This window comes from Ornithorhynchus anatinus, chromosome X1, assembly GCF_004115215.2.
Source record: "Ornithorhynchus anatinus isolate Pmale09 chromosome X1, mOrnAna1.pri.v4, whole genome shotgun sequence".
In the NCBI taxonomy this organism is placed as follows: domain Eukaryota; kingdom Metazoa; phylum Chordata; class Mammalia; order Monotremata; family Ornithorhynchidae; genus Ornithorhynchus; species Ornithorhynchus anatinus.
Genome location: NC_041749.1, coordinates 31,030,439 through 31,048,368, shown reverse-complemented (window position 1 = coordinate 31,048,368; position 17,930 = coordinate 31,030,439). Strand labels below are relative to the sequence as shown.

At 40.0% G+C, this 17,930-nt stretch overlaps 1 protein-coding gene across 1 annotated transcript in view; it reads left to right on the top strand.

The window, feature by feature from the left end:
• GALNT10 (polypeptide N-acetylgalactosaminyltransferase 10) overlaps window positions 1-17,930 on the top strand; it is a 157,752-nt gene that overhangs the window by 80,780 nt on the left and 59,042 nt on the right. The gene's annotated exons all lie outside the window — the stretch shown is intronic.

Sequence of the window (17,930 nt, the reverse complement as noted above, 5' to 3'; positions counted from 1 at the left end):
TTCCTAAGCACTTAAGCATAGTACTAAGTGCTTAGGGAGAGGCTTCATCCTTTCATTATATTTCACATGTGGGATACTCCTTTTTAAAATGCTTCAGCAATATTTCATCCAGGCTGTCTGTGCACTTGGTATTTGTGTTTCTAAGTAAACTTTTATGTAGGGTTCTGCAACCAGTAGTTAATATATAACTAGGACTAGATTCAGGACTGGAATTTCCTCCCCAAATCTGACAGACCACAGAGCTCATCCAATTCAAAATCCTAAAGTGCCCTTCCTTCAATAAGCCTTTTCCAATAAGTTCCCCAAATCCCAAACCCTCCAGCAATATCAAAGCATATGTTAAACTGCTCAGGATAAGGGCATAGGTTATTCAGTTGTGCATTCAAATGTTTACTTTGATTCCTGTGCTAGTAATATTTGTGTCTGTCTTCCCAATTTGAGTGTAAAAGCCTTGTGGACAGACAATGTGTCACTTCTCTGTTTTGTACTTACCAAGTGCTCAATACATTGCATTGGTCCCAGAGTCTGTTCAATAGATACTATTACTACTCTTAGAAACTTCATTAGTGTGTTCATTGCTTAGGAATCTAGGCTGAGCATGCCTTATAAAATATATGCAAAAGTTAACCAGAACTTTTCAGCAAGGATCCATTTCCTTGTGGCATACATAAAAATAGGACACGTTTCATCATTGCCAATAGTATTTATTTACCAGCTCATCAGGGCAAAGCACTGGATTAGGTGCCTAAGAAAATATACAAGCAAGAGACACAATCCCTACCCTGAAAGAATTTATAATATGCTGACAAAAATGTAAATGATGACATTAATGCATTTGCATTAATATATATTTATATATATATATAGGTGCTTATGGAGAGGCTTCATCTTTTCAGGGTGTTTCATATGTGGGATACTCCTTTTTAAAATGCTTTAGCAATATTTCATCCAGGCTGGCTGTGCAGTTGGTATTGGCACCCATATGCACAAAGAATTCATATTTTTTTTCCTGCAGCTGATACTAGATGTGGACCTGCCAGAATGTCAGCAGTGCTATTCCCGGGCCAACACTGTGGTCTATCCAGTCAAGGATTCTGTTTCCAACAGACTCAGCCAGATGTTTCCAGAGCTATTTTGTTGGTTGCTTTTCTTGACAACTATCCTGATGGCTAAGGATGAACCATCCAAACATTCCTAACTTTTCCTTGTGCATTCCTAACTTTCGCTCAAAGGCCCCTTTGGAGCACTCTTGAATTGATCCAAACCCCTCTTGATTTTTGACTTCTGCAGCTTCCTATAGTAGGAAATTCCTTTTGTTTTGAATCTTACCACCTTTGAGCTTCAGTGGAAGTCCCCTCATTATGGGATTTGGTGTTAGACCTTTAGTAAACATCAGTCATGTCCCCTTTTAACCTTCACCTTTTCAGAAGAGCAGGCTACTTGTGTGCTGTGTGTTGCCTTGGGCATGTCACCTAACTTCTCTGGGCCTATGTTTCTCATCTCTAAAATAGAGATTCAATATCTCTTCTTCCTACATAGACTATGAGTCCCAGTGCTTAGTACAGTGCTGGATACATAGTAAGTTCTTAAACATATATGACAATTAGCATAATTATTGATATTATGGTGAGTTCACCTCTTTTCAGTCTGTCATCTACAGAGTTGCTCTAGTCTTCATTTTGTTGCACTTAACTGTAGATTTTCCAGCTCTGTACTAAGATATGACAACCAGAATCGCTTGCAGTATTTTGTGTCCGAACCTAATGGTAAAACTCTGCCTTTTATTTGATATTCTGGGTCCCTTCTGATGATGCCTAACTCAGTTGGCTGTTCTTGGCTGCTGCCACACACATTAAGTTGATGATTTAAAGAAGTAACTTGATGCTTGAGAGCGAGCACTCATTAGGATTCAGTGACAATATCCATATTCATGTTAAAATGTCTTGAGACTAAAGTAAACTGGCATTTGATATGACATTACATTGTAATTTTGGGGCCTGAAAGAGTAAAAGCAGCCAGTTGTGAAGCAGGGAGGTTTCTTTCAGGAAGATTTCCACAGTGGAAGCAGTGTGGCCTAGTGGATAGAGCAAAGGCGTAGAAGTCAGAAGGACCTGGGTTCTAATCCTGCCTCCACCACTTGTGTGCTCTGTGACCTTGGGTAAATCACTTATTTTCACTGTGCCTCAGTTACCTCATCTGTAAAATCGGGGTGAATACTGTGGGTTTCATGTGTCCATCCTGATTAGTTTGTATCTGCCCTAGTTCTCAGTTCACTGCCTGGCACAGAGTAAGTGCTTAACAAATGCCATTTGGAGAAAAAAAAAAGAACTGCATGACAGTGTGTGTCCAAGGGGATCTCTGGCTTATGTAAGTGTCATTCTCAAACACTTTTCATCAGACATTCAGCCACTGGGTTTCACTCCTGTCAATTTGACAGAGACCTTTTGAGACCCACCTATTTACAAAAAGATCAGACCCTGCAAATGGCCTGCCTGCCAGTTCCAGCCAGTTTCCCAGAGATGATTATGCTTCAAACAATGCTGAACTACTGCCATGCCATCGTACCACCCTTCCTCATTCTTCTACGTTTCCCTCAGTAGTGACTTAGAGCTAGCTCCACATGCCTAGATACTCAGAACTAGGCCATATGGTTGCAGTGACTCCATTAGAGACTCCTACACCATTCAGCTGCCACTATCATGGCTGCTCCTCGAAAATAAAAGCAGTAGCCGTTGCTCCCTCACCCCCCACAATATTCAGTGTGTCTTTGGAAAGCTGCTGAGAAGCCTCAAACATTCCTCCTTTCAACTGGTTTTTATTTTAGATGGATCTCCAGGGTTTCTTAAACATCAGAAAGATCAGAGAAGGCCTTGGTTTTGAGAGGACCTGTAATATCATTAGAATGAAAACGGTAGCATCCCCTGGATTTTAATTTTGAGTGTAAAAATTTGAGGCACTTTAATAGGCCCTGAGGCAAATTACAAAAGACTAAGACCTGGTCCCTCCCCTCAAGAAGTTTACATTTAAACAATAATAATAATGTTGGTATTTGTTAAGCGCTTACTATGTGCAGAGCACTGTTCTAAGTGTTGGGGTAGATACAGGGTAATCAGTTTGTCCCATGTGGGGCTCACAGTCTTCATCCCCATTTTACAGATGAGGTCACTGAGGCCCAGAGAAGTTAAGTGACTTGCCCACAGTCACACAGCTGAGAAGTGGCAGAGCCGGGAAACAAGAGAGACTGTTTTTAAAAAATAATTTAATTTGAGTTATTTGGCCTCTGTGTTGTATTAAGTTTGAAGAGTTTTGAGGGAACAGCATGATCCAGTAGTTGGCATAGCTCAGGCATCATTAGGTCAGGTAATAGATGTCCTGGTCCTATTTCTGTCACTTTCTCCTTGTGGATTAATTCCATCCAATATGTTTCTTGGGAAAGACTGAGATAACTCTGAGAGAGCTCTCTGAAGCTTTTGAGGAAAAGGGAGTTATACAGAGTGGTAATTTTGTTCAGTGAGTGATAGAATAATAATGTCACAGTTAAGGAGAATAGTAGAGTGTAGTTAGGAATAGGTAGAGGTTTTATAAATCACTTTTCCAGCTCTCTCTTCTTAGCAGTTTAGAAGTAATAATAATGATGGTATTTGTTAAGTGCTTACTATGTGCCAAGGACTGTTCTAAGGGCTAGATACTGGTTCCAAAGCATACTGGTGTTTCATAATAAATCTCTATTAAAATGTTTCTCTTTTGGTTCATCAATCAATGTCTTCATAGTTACTAATTGTGATTTAACAAAAGGTTAGGACCTAGATATTGGAGAAAATTAAATGAGTTGAAAATCTGGATCTTATTTTAAGAATTGAAGTAAGCTGCTTTGGTGAACATGAGTGAGCCAAATGTGGACAAAGTGAAAAAAAAAACCACTCATCCCTGTTTATAAATAGAATATATTTAAGAATTTTCTGGTAGTATCAGAAGCTTCTCAAATGTGTGATCTTTACTTGAAAATGATCAGCTGACAGGGTGTTAAGAGGAGGTGGTGCATTTGTGTATGAGTGCCTTCAGATTTACGTTCTGTTATGTGGAGTTGTTTGAAAATGAAAAAGTCATTTCTCTTTGATTACTTTTTCCATTTTCAATGGAAGTGACCCTTCTGAAAATGAAATCTTTATTGGCTTTCAAAATGCACTGAGCTCCTTGCACTGTGTGGTAGGCCATGTTGGAATGATGGATATGTGGACAAGGAATGTAGTTGCACACCCAGCCTGAAACCCCTGAAATGACCCAGTCCAGTACCATAGGGTTTTTCTCTGTCTTCCATTGTGCATTTAAGCTCTTAAAACAGTGCACTGCAATCAAGTGCTCAATAAATACCTTTAATATGGTTTCTGTCTCCCTGTTTGGGAAGCAGCTGGCAAAGAGGCAGGATGAGCACTGTGTCAGAGAGGGAATTTCTAAGGAAAGTTTTGTCAAAAAGAAATGAGGGTTCCTGGGGGGGGGGCGATAGACTCAACTTTTGTGGTGGCAATCTTTAGTTGACTGCTGTATCACTACCTCTTTCTGGCTGGCTGATGCTGTGTGCCTCATTTTTTTTAATCGAGATGTGCCTCTCAATAAAATCACAGCCTTCAACTGTGATTGCTGCAAAGTCGCTTAAAAAATATCTAGGATATCAGCTAAAGGAAACTGGGAAAAGTTGAGGCGACTGAACAAGGCTGAGAACTAGGGAAAGGAGGATGGAGGAATGAATTCTTTATTCATTCTGAAGTATTAGATTTTAGAGAATTCTCATGTACACTTACATGGTTTTAGGACCTGAATGGTATTTGAGTCTGGTTTGGCCCCAAAGACATAAATGAAGGAGTCTGTGAATGAGCAGGTGTTTAATAAACACTATTTTTAGGCACTAATATCAGATAGTGGGTAGAGCATGGGCCTGGGAGTCAGAAGGACATGAGCTCTAGTCCCTGCTCCGCCACTTGCTTGAGCAAATAACTTCACATCTCTGTTCCTCAGTTACCTCAACTGTAAAATGGGGATAAAGATTGTGAACCCCTTGTGGGACACGGACTGTGTCCAACCAGACTAGCTGTATCTACCCCAGCATTTAGTACAGTGCTTGGCACATAGTAAGCACTTAACAAATACCATAAAAATAGTGTTTAGCCATTCGAGGTTAACTAAGAGAGTTCAAGCACCGTGATTTAATTACATTAATTGTTAAATGTTCACTAACTCTAAGATAGTCTTAAGGAAATAAAATGTTAAGTCAAATGTTAAAAAGGAAATCACCCATCATAGAATTGGTCAGCATGATGGCTGCTTTTCTCCTTCCAGTTTGAATTGATAAATTAACTTTAAAAAATAAACTCTTATCTGTCTTCTCCAGCCTTTAAAACATTTGGCCAGGTTTCCTGGGACACTGAATTGTTAAGTCTTAAATTATGTGACGTTCAGTGGCCGCCCTCAAATTACTAACTCGAAAGCGGAGGTCTCAAAATTATAAATAATTTCAGAAAATATATTTCCTCTCCTCAGTCATTGCCCAGATCTAACATTTTCTGATCATTGCTAATGTTATGTGGGAGGGAGGAAGCAGGTGGGGGTTTCAGAACTAAAGGACTGCAGTGTCTCTGGCCTTTTAGTAGGCTTTTTCTTTGGTCTGGTATTTTTTTATTTTGTTTTGCTGCCAAGCTATATGGTCCAGAAAGCTCCAAACAAGCAACCACTTTATGTCTTCTGCTAATGGAGCACTCAGACTAACAATTATCATCAGCAAACAGCAAGCAGATTTGTTTTAATTAGGGGTGAGGAAAGGACAGCCTCTGACCTTTACTAATAAACACGTTCCCTCCTAAAACAAAAAAGACAACTGCAGAGTGAATTTAAATAGCTTTTAAATAAACCATCCTACTAAGCAGGATTTTGAAAGTGTTATTTGTGGTAGCCTTTAAATCGATCTGTCTCCTCCAAATGCCTTGAAGGCTCCATTGTAAGTTCCTTGAGTAGGAGTAATAGCACAACAGCAGCACCAGCAGCACGTATTAAGCACATGATGGGTGCAGAGCACTGTTTTAAGTGTTGGGGAAAAAATACATTGTTGAAAAAGAGATATGGTCCCCTCCAGAAGCTCCCAAACAAATAATAAATTGTGGAGGAATTTGGCAACAGACTCAATAGGAAAGGTGAAATAATATTAATACGAAAATCACAAAACATAAAGCTCAGCATCCAACAAGTGTGTTGGTGAAAGGGACAGCCAAATCATCCAGAGCCAGTCAACATCAAAGCTTTCTCAACATTCTAAAATATGTAAGGCTTCAAGCTGGTGCTGCAATAAAATATGAGCCCAGAGGTACAGGGCGTGTTCTCAGTAGAGATTGGGGTGCCGTGGGGGTAGACTTTAAGCTCCTTGTGGGCAGGGACCATGTTTACCAACTCTGTTATATATACTCTCTAGAACAGTGCCTGGCACATAGTAAGCGCTTAACAAATACCATTATATATATACACACACACTCTCCCAAGTGCTTTGTAGAGTGCTCTGCACACAGTCAGCCCTCAATACTTATGACTGATTAAATATAATTGATTTGCCTCAGCAGCCCCTCGGGATTACAGCCTGGAGGCACAGGGATCATTCCCTGAGGGGAGGGATCTGGTCTCCTAATTCTCTTGTACTCTCCTAAACCCAAAATACGGGACTATGCACACAGAAGGTGCTCAGCAAATACTGATGATGAATTGATTAGGGCAACTGGCAGTGTAGCCTAATGGAAAGAGCACAGACCTGGGAATCAGGAAATTGGAATTCTTCCAGTACTTCACTTTTTTTTTTAACTACCCCTGCAAACACTTTTCACTTCCTCCCTAAATAAAGTCTTTATTCTTTCAGTTTTTTTCTTAAAATTAAATTTCCTTGTATTGGGGTTTTGGGGGCTTTTTTGTTTATTTTTGTTCTGCCTTCCCTTCCCCCTCCTTTAAACAAGAATGTTACATTGCAGAGGGCCTGACTCTCACCCCCATGTACTTTCTGCTACAACTCCTGTTCACTGCTCAAATTCAGTATAATGTCTTTCTTTGCTGGTTGTACATCCAGTGATTCCAGAAAACAGCCATTTTTCCTATCCCCAAATTTTTCCTTCATTTCTCTCCTTGATTCCATCAATCTATGAGGGGAAAATTGAAGTCTCCTGCTGTTGCTATATGCCAAGTTTTACTACTTCCTCAGTCTCATCTAGCACTTGCAGTTCATTTTCCTCATTCTGGCCAGGTGGTCAAAGAGATCATCCAAACATGCTGCACACTGGCTCAAGCAGAAAGGTTTCGACAATCTTAATATGACAGTTTTGTCTGTTTGAAATTTCAATCCAAAGGACTATATAGCTCTTATTCAGAGCTTTTTTTTCCACTGTTCTGAGAACATCAATCATTTATTCAATCAGAGGTGTTTTTTAAGTACCTATTGTGTGCAGAAAGTCCAGAATTAATGTGAAAAGGGGTTGGAGGGAAAAAGGAAAGAGAGGGAATCATTGAAATAGTAGAAAGAGCATCCAACTGGAAGTCAAGAGTCCCTGGTACTAGTCCCAGCTCTTCCACTCTGCCTCTTCCTACCTCACCAGATGTTTTGAGGATAAAATAAGATCATTGATGTGAAAATGATTTGGAAAATGAAAAGCCTGAATAAATTCAAATTATTATTATTTGGGTGTTCGTTGATCGCAACTCCTTATGGAGAACCTGCTGCACCTGGAGAAGCTCTCATACTGCAACTTCGTGACAGCACTCGAGAGTGGTTTCTGGCTTGCCCAAGGAAATAGCAGATAACATAAGTTATTTCATGACTTGTCTGAAACAAAACTTCCTATGATTTACATACTAGGTCACCACAAAGGCAAAATCACTTTGCTCTTATGGTCCAAGTATAAATTGAAATGTCTATTCTTCAGTTGCGCCCCCTTGTTTTGAAAGCACTATGTCATAAATAAGTGCAAAGCTGCAGCACTTCCGTGTAAATTTATGGTTTCGCATTTAATTCCAGCAGTTATTCATTAATCCTAATTATATCTGTGAGACTATTATCATCAAGATGACCACATACACTAAAATTACATTTTAATTACATATTTCCTCTAATTAGCATTTTGTTTTGCCACAAGACTGCTAATTCCAGACGGTGTTTTCTTGTTTGTTTGTGTTTTGGGTTTTTTTCAAATTATCATGTACAGAGTACAATGAGAAAAGCAAGCATTTCTAGGTGAAATTAGCAAACAGCTGGGAAATAGAAAGATGTTAAGGTAAGATATTAAACAATCTAGAACAAATAAATAAAAAGTTATTCCAAAGATCCTACATGCAGGCTAGATGAACGGAATTTTTATTTGGTGACCAAATGTGTTGAATTCTGATTGTATGCCACTTTTGACTGAAAAACTAAAATTTTAAAGAAAAAATGGGTGGGAGGATTGAGGTAAAAGCCAGAGTGGTTTCAATAAATAAATAACCTTTATCTCCACTATTAAAACTAACACAACTCTTATTGGGTTGAACACTAACAAAGCCAATGCTTAGACATTCGTCTCGAAATCGTTTTTTCTCCACTCAACAATGGGGCCATCGTTATGGGGTTTAGCTGGCTCATGTAGAATAGGACTCATGTTGGCTAAAGATTTCACATTCCTGCTGAGGTTTCCCCAGTGTAGCATATCCTCAGTGTATTTGTTAAACTGTTTACTTTGGGTAAAACACTGTTCTAAGTGTGAAAGGAAAGATGGAAGGGCATTAGACCTCATCCCTAACCCACATGGAATAGTGGGGGGAGAGGAGAGGAGGGAGGATTGCACTTGGATTTTCATCACCCTTTATTCACTCCACCCGTAGCCCCACACAATGTACGTAAGCGCATAGTACAGTGCTTTGCACACAGTAATCGCTCAATAAATATGATTGAATAAATGAACATGCACATATCTGCAATTTATATTAATGTCTATCTCCCCCTCTTGACAGTAAGGTCCTTACTGACAAGGAATGTGTCTACCAATACTGTTAAATTGTACTCCCCAAGTGCTTAGAACAGTGCTCTGCACACAGTAAGCACTCAATAAATACAATTGACTGAAGAGGGGAGACTGACAGTAGACACACAGGGAAAGAACTAATGGCATAAATACATCAAAGCAGCGAGTGAGGAAAGCGAGCTCAAGCCAGGAGGCTTTGGGCTATGTGATGGCAGGCTAGTTCTGGCCTTGCTCTAGTGGGATAAACTTTCTTCTGCGACTGGTTTCCTTTTCAAACTGAATAAAGCACAGGCACCTGAACGTACCTGAAGTTGGCAAGAATAAAGTTTATGAAGTAAAAGGAGGGTTAGGGACTGCCTGGCTTCAGTCATACTAGGTGAAACTCAAGAAGGCTTGTGGAAAAAAACAAACAAAAAAAGGCATTCTAATCCAATTTGAAACCAGTAGCCCCGACTTACTGCCTTCAGCATTCAACACCATGATGTTGCTACTTTAATCCAGTATCGGGAGTTCATTACCCAGCTACAGTGTGTCATGCTAAAGTTTACTCTTACCAGAAAGGCTACGGTAGCAGTGAACTTGAACTTTCCTGTCAGATGATCCTTGGCCCTGGGGTTCACGACCAAGAACCCATGTGCGGGAATTGATTATAGTGTTAGTGTTTTGGGCCGCAGCACTCACATTCTTGTGTCCCTGCCATGTTGTGGCTGGGGCGCCAGGTGCCACAAAGTAGTAGGCAAGCAGAGGTGCAGCACATTATGAAGCAGATATGCAGAATTGGGGCTAGGACCGAGGTGTCCCAATTCCTAGGATGCACTTTCCACTGGACCAATAGCAGAGCTTGTATTGGATGTAGTTTCCCGGGTAATGCTAACGAAGTATTGATATGGTGAAATAAAAGCACAGTGCCATTCACATTCAACATGCAGTCATTTCTCGTTTAATATGGGGAAACTGTTCGTTCATTAAGGAAGACACCCTGTCATACTAATTTCCTTGATGGCCGCCATGCACATGAACACAACCTTCTTCCAAAGCGCCCTAAGTTCTATCCAGCCAATTTAAAAATAGACTTTTAGTGATCAATCAATCGTTTTCATTGCCGATCACCGTACTAAGCGCTTAGGAGAGCTCATTATAACAGAGATGGCAGACATATTCCCTGCCCACTAGGAGCTTACATTCTAGAGTTTACAGTCTATCCAAACTGTGTAAAGAGTTTTTGGAGAACTGACAGGAGTGATAGCCACAGCCAAAAAAGTTTTGTGGTTACTCAAAATGATGTACCCCAGTAGCTAACATGGTGTGTAGAAAATTGAGCATAGATATTCCAAAATGCGGTCGGAAAGTCATTTTGGTGAGAAAAACCTGACTATGTTATTCATCCAAACTAAAACTTCTTAACCTTATTGTTTTGCACTCTACCCCAATCTGATGATTCATCCTTGCCCTGGAGAGTTGTGGAGAGCTAGATAATTTTAGAGCTTTTCTTACCTCTAAGCAATGTTAAATATAAATGGGCTGTGCACTGCTGGGTTTTGTCAGGAGGTGATATTTGGATGAAGATTCAAACGTGGCGAGGAAATTTTCAGATGGCCCTGGGAGTTGGAAGATAAGGACAAAAGCTGGCTTGGTCCCTTAAACCAAGGCTAATGATGCCAGTGGTCTTCAGTAAGAAAAGTTTGAGAATCACTCAGCTAAAAAGTCTTGTTTTAAAAACCGTACAAATTCAGAACCTGCTATTAAGACAGTCACTGAACTGTGGTTGACATTTTTGACACCCTAGCCTGCAATTACTAGAGCTTTCTTATTCCTTCTTAAATGAGAACACATCCATTCAGCTACCGCTCTCTTGGCCTTACGCAGGGGCTCTGGTGACTGTTGGGTTGCCCAGTTATACTGTGTGGCAGAAACAGCATTGAACTGCATACCTGAACCATTAACACCCTGTTAAGCACATCACTGAGCCTGTGACTCTTGATTCTGACCAAAGTGTTTTGAGTACCTCTGAAATGACTACCAAGATACGGTGCTTTAAATAGGTCCTGGAACTGGAGAGTAGGTGCTGTGCCATTTTCTTTGAACAGCCTTGGTCATTCTAGCAAAGGCCACCTATAATATCCATTTTGTACAACTAAAGATATCTGCTTCACAGACCAATAGCTATTGCTTATACGAAATCAGTCTTTCCTCAGACACTTGAGAAATGTTAATGAGAAGAAGCATGGCATAGTGGAAAGAGCACAGGCCGGGGAGTCAGAGGACAAGGATTTTAATCCCTGCTATGCCATTTACTTGCTATTTGTCCTTGGGTAAGCCACTTAATTTCTCAGTGCCTCTGTTTCCTCATCTGTAAAATGGGGACTCAATAGCTGTTCTCCCACATACCCAAAGTGGGCCAGGAACGATGTCCTACTTGATTATCTTGTATCTAACCCAATGCTTAGTACAGAACTTGGCACATAGTAAGTGCTTAACAAATACCACTATCATTCCTATTTCTCCAAAATATGGGCCAATCCACTTTGCAGCCACCTTTTGAGAATTAAAATTTAACTGCGCAACTTGCTGAAACTTAGAAGTTAAAGCTCTCCTACTGACATTAACTCACCATTCATTGTGTGTCCAAAAGTCAGCTTGGAAATCCAAACCATTGCTGGTGTGGTGAGAGAACACGTTTAAGTTGCAAGCCATTCAGCAGCCTAATTTTTTAACTTCGTATTTTTAATTGCAAACTAAATATCAGGGATAAGCTTTGTGCTTAATTCCATTTCATTTACCACAAGGGAAAGTGGGAAAATCCATTGTAAAAGAAAATCTGGCAATGTTAGTAGTGCTGTACCTTGTATTTCCGTACTGGCATTTTCCATGGCACTCAAAGCATCCTATTAAGTCTCATAACACCCTTGTGAAATTAAACCCGTCAATTAGACTGTAAGCCCGTCGATTAGACTGTAAGCCCGTCAAACGGCAGGGACTGTCTCTATCTGTTGCCGACCTGTTCATCCCAAGCGCTTAGTACAGTGCTCTGCACATAGTAAGCGCTCAATAAATACTATTGAATGAATGAAATACTATTGAATGAATGAAATAAAATGAGGCTCTCCCTAGCTTACAGTTGAAGAAACTGAAGCTTTAAGAGGTTGGATATCTAAATTCCTCAGTGAAGAGGTGGCAGAATCAGGAAAGTAATTCAATTGTATTTACTGAGTGCTTACTGTATGCAGAGGGGTACTGAGTACTTGGAAAGTACAATACAGCAATAAAGACAGACAATCCCTGCCCACAACTGTGCTTATAGTCTGAGGTGAGGGGAAGGGGAACAGACATCAAAACAAGTAAACAGGCATCAATATAAATAAGTAGAATTGGCATCTCTTAACACCTACTATTTTTTAATGGTTTTTAAGTGCTTACTATGTTCCAGGCACTGTACTAAGTGCTAGATACAAGTTAATCAGGCTAGTCACAGTCCATGTCCCACATAGGGATCACAGTCTTAATCTCCTTTTAACAGGGCAGGTAACCGAGCAGAGATGTTAAGTCACTTGCCCAAGGTCACACAGCAGTCAGGTGGCAGAGCCGAATTAGAACCCAGGTCCTTCTGACTTCCAGACCTGTGCTCTAACCATTAGACCACACTGCTTCTCATGCTAATGTTCTTTATTAGCTGCCCCTCATGTAACAACTTAGTAGTAATGGTATTTATTAAGCGCGTACTGTTTGTAGAGCATGTACTAAGCATTGGAAAAGAATGCACAGGTGGGAATTAGACACAGACCTTATCCCTCAAGAAGCTCACAATCTGTATGGATGTGATTCCTAAAATACACCAGGTTTCAGAGCAAATGAACGAAAATCCTTCCCTGTAGCAGTTGAAAAGTGTGTAATTCCACACCAACTTGGCTAAGTTAAAAATTGAGGGGAAATTTCCTGTACGAGAACAAAACTATACTTCTATTCACATAAGTTTTATTTTTAAATACTTTTCCACACTCCCACAGATCCGGTCTCTTGGAGAGCTACCCGTATGAGAAGCCCTAAGGTTCAGACATTTGCAAGTTATCCATGTGTAAAAAGTCTATATTTAAATGTGGAAATGTATATATGTTCCCTCTCACAGCATTCCAAAGCAGCTGAATTTACTTAGCTCCAACTTGTAAAGACTAAGCCGTTTTTTGGTACCGTCAGTAGTGATTGAAAGCTTTAGAGCAAAAGATTAATTTAGAAAAAGACTTCAGCATGTGCGAGCAAAAAGCGTAAAGAAAGTCGTCATGCCCCCTTAAACTTTTACCCCAATGAACTTGCTAAAAACAAATAGAGTGATTGTACTAGACAAACACGGAGGCACAGCCAGGTCAATGGGTAAAAAATGTACAGGGAAAACGAGATTGTGTATTTTAAAGAATTCTCTTTGCTCATCGTTTTATTTAGTTTTCTGCTACTGATCCAAAGTACATCTATGTGTATTTCGTTCATGTCTTTCTGTCCTTTTGTGTCCCTTGTTGGGAAATTGGCTCAGGGTCTTTATCTTTTCTTCCTTTACTCTCATTCGGAGCAGCACTGCCAACTTAAAACAAAAGAAGCAATGTCTGGGGATAGAATTCGGGTCTGGCTTTCCCTTCTTGGCATTTTCCTACCCAACACTGAGTACAGGATCAGAAGGATCCTCCCCTCAGTTTAGCAAGAAAAGTAGCTAAATCTCTGAAAATGGCAGGTATTTCTCCCACGATCTTTTGGCCTGTCTGACTGGTGTCCACAATTTTCTCTGTTAGAAGCTGTTTTGTTATTGCCGCTCAGTATTTTCTTGCTCTCTTGCCCACAGGAAAACCCAACTTGTCAAAGTCTGAGATAATGTGCTGAATTTATTTCTCCCCTATAACAGGTTGTGGGGAGGGGAATGTGTCTGTTTGTTGTTATAGTGTACTGTCCCAAGCATTGGTGTAGGGGATAATGAACGGACCTGGAAGTCAGAAGGGCATAGGTTCTAATCCAGCTTCCTCCACTTGTCTGCTCTGTGACCTTAGGCAAGTCACTTTACTTCTCCATGCCTCAGTTACTTCATCTGTAAAATGGGGGTTGAGACTGTGAGTTCCACATGGACCAGGAACTGTGTCCAATCCAATTTGATTGTAATAATAATAATAATGTTGGTATTTGTTAAGCGCTTGCTATGTGCAGAGCACTGTTCTAAGCGCTGGGGTAAACACAGGGGAATCAGGTTGTCCCATGTGGGGCTCACAGTCTTAATCCCCATTTTACAGATGAGGGAACTGAGGCACAGAGAAGTTAAGTGACTTGCCCACAGTCACACAGCTGACAAGTGGCAGAGCTGAGATTGTATGTACCCCAGCGCTTTGTGCAGTGCCTGTCACATAGTAATCGCTTAACAAATGCCATAATCATTTTTGTTATGATTATTATTACAGTGCTTTGCACACTGTAAACACTCAATAAATTCAACTGAATAAACGAACAAGTGGTTCCAGAGGATTTCTGGAAGCATCCTGTAAAATCACACTTGGTGAAATCAGAGAGTGCTCAGGGCAGAAAGTCCACTGGTCCACTGTCTCAACTCTTTCCATGCCAAAAACACTTTGGCCATGTTGGGCCTTTTAGAAGAATTTGTTTAAGAGAAAAGCAGTTCAGGAAAGCTTGCTACTCTTGAAATGTAGCATTTCATTTCTCTTGTCTGAAATGAAACAGCTTTGGATTTGACTGTCATTCCTTTCCTCCCAATTCAGAGCTCTCTTCTCAACCCCCCCTTTCACCCTTTATACCTCTGGAAATTTTTAAATTATTCAAGATGTTGAAGCTTTATTGTCTGCTAGAAGACTGTAATATAATTGTCGAGCGTCATTTAAAGAGCTGTCTAACTGGGTAAGCTGCCTTGTTCAGAAAACCTGGGACAGAGAAGAGTGGGAAATGTGTATTTATACATCAGGGGTGGTTTTGAGCTGCCTTGGATCAATCCTATTATTCTCCTTCCACTGCCTCAGAGCCCAGTAATAAATAACTGCTGTTGTTCAAAGCATTAAAATGCTTTGTACCGCATCAATCATTTATTTCTGTACAGTCATCAGCACCTTGATGAGCAACTCCATTTTTCACTTCATTCTTAATAATACTCTTGAATAAACAGCCCATGTAATGTATGAAATTTAATATTAATCATCCCAATTAAAAGATGACCTTTTGAAATATGGTATTCCTCATATATCACAATGTTATCACCACCTTAGTCATGAAGATAAATTCCATTTCTCTTTCTCTTCCTCCGTGTGTTTCTGTCTAGGCAGGTATCCATTTCTAATATTTATCATCAGTGGCAGGCGTAGGTTTTTTTTTTATTAAAAGAGCTTTTATGGCATCAAATGTTAAATTCTTACACATCTTGTGATTTTTCATTCTCTCCCAGTCATGTCCTCAAATTGTGCTTTGTTGCAAGACTGTCTAATAGAGTAGATGAAAGATTATTGATAATGTGGTATATTATTTAAAATCCCTAGACTATAACTCAAATTCTTTATAATTTTTGGAATATTAGATTGTAAACTGCAAATAAAAGTGCAACTTGAGGAATTGAAGCAGTTTTTATCATTTAGTCAGGCCTAGAGAAAAAGGTCCAGAATTAGAGAATACACTGTTCTAAAGGATATCAACTGAATCAGTATCCTCAAGCCACTGCATGGAAAGGACAGCCCTATCATCTTTGGGCTTTAGCCCCCAAAACAATTTTTTGTTTCTCCAATGGTAATCAGCCTGGCCTAGTAGGAAGAGCACAGGCCTGGGCATTAGAGGACCAAGGATCTTAATCCCTGTGCTGCCACTTGCCTGCTGTGTGACCTTGGACAAGTCACTTCACTTCTCTGTACATCTGTCTCCTCATCTGCAAAATGAAGATTAAGTACCTGTTTTCCCTCCTACTTAAATTGAACCCCACTGGGGCTGTGTGTGACCTGATTATCTTGCATCTATCCCTACGTATAGTAAAGTGCTTGGCACTTAATGAACACTTAAGTGCCACCGTAATTATTGTTATTCTTCACTCTAGTACAATAGGTGTACTATTTACATTCCAGCTATCAATATTGAATATTGGGGACTACTCCCCACTTTCTCTGAAAACACAACAGATATTATTAAGCACACACATGCAGTCAGTGGTATATTTATTGAGCACTTACTGTGTGCAGAGTGCACATCACTAATCTAAATTTGTGGTCAGGGACCATGTCTTGTGCTTCCATTGTAGTTTCCCAAGTATTTAGTACAGTGCACTGTACTCAGTGGGTGCTCAATAAATACCATTACTACTACTACTTCTATCCCTGCTACTACTAGTTACCCTTTACAGGAAATTCAAGAAGCTGTTCTTGGTCTAGTAACCTGTTTGACATGATTCTTAATTGACTTCTCTATCCCTACTCCAACCAGACTCGAGTCTACTTCCTTTTAGAGGCCAGTGAAAACCCATTTGAGCTTTTTACCTCATTAACATGAAGCATGTATTGTTCCATGGATTTCATTTTCTGTCCTTGCACCCAGAGGCCCAGGCAGTAGTTACATCTTGAAGATTTACAAAATGAAGTAAAGCTGTACACCACCCATTACCTGATGATTTTCAGTGATCCCGATTCTGTAACTATTCATGCAGAGAATTATTTATTGACATTTATTGCCACGAATCCTTTTAAAATTGTTAGCATAAAGTGGATAGAGCCAGCATTGAGCTTCAGAGATCCTGGCATTTGGACCTCTGGCAAGTTACACGTGTTCTGTGTCTTGACCTAGTAAACAACCTAATTGGAAAATCCGAGCATGCAAAGCATTTAAAGGCTCTAATATCGGCATGAAGTTATGGCCAGTAGTGTTGTTTGTTTTCCCAATCATTCAGTTAGAAGAATTTTATGAGAGCTTTATTATATTTGCACCTCAGATTCAATAAGAAATAAATTGCAATTCTGGCCTATTGAATTTTGTTGCAACTTAGTTAAGTTTAGAAATTTGGCCTTGAATACGCTTACCTTTACAGTCCACTATATGATTATCCAGCTTGCACTCCCTACTTCTCTCTGCAATTCTCTGTGTTTATTTTTATGGAGAAGTGTGTGAATTTTGTGTGTTGTGGATTTAATCATTTACCAGAACAGTCAAGGAAGTCCTTAATGTAGCCTTTGATTCCTTAGGCCCTCGAAAGAAATAGCTCACTAATCCTTACAATAATTCTCTTCTGAGAAAGGGATAGTATAGCACACCCATCTTACAAAAAGGGGAAGGGTCGGCTGGTTATATATGGTAGGTGAGAAAATTGATAATGGAAATAATGCAGAGACTCTTGACTCTCTCACTTACACCCCCACTCCATGTTTCTTACCAATTCTTCATGCTCCCTGGTCTCTCTAGTAGTAACTTTGCCCTTGAAGTTGTCAGAGGAAGCGTAAATCCTCATTTAAAAACCAATCTCTTGAAGATAGCCACAAAAATCCTCTTAAAACAGGCCTGGGTCAAGCAGCTTAAGTAGAAACTGAATTACTGGATGTGTCCCCCCATTGCCTTATGAAGCTATCGGTCTGGTTTACTCGGGTAGCACACTTTCTATGAAAGCTTGTCTTGGCCTCCTTCCTACCTGCAACCCAACTGTCCCTTTCCAATCCTAAATATTTATTGAGCAAATAACCCATCCTTCCCATAGCCTCCCCAATCCAATCCCTGGCTGTATTACTTGCATAGCTTTATGTTCCAAAAAGCATGCTGTTCCAGCATTTGGAATGGGAAAAGAGTTAATAGATGAACTCTTTTTAATCTTTCAGTGGCCCTATAAAGGTTTAGATATAAGGACTATAGTTGCATTTAAAGGCACAGAAAGTGTACAGATCAGTTTTCTTTTAAGTGCACTGAATGCTTCTAGTT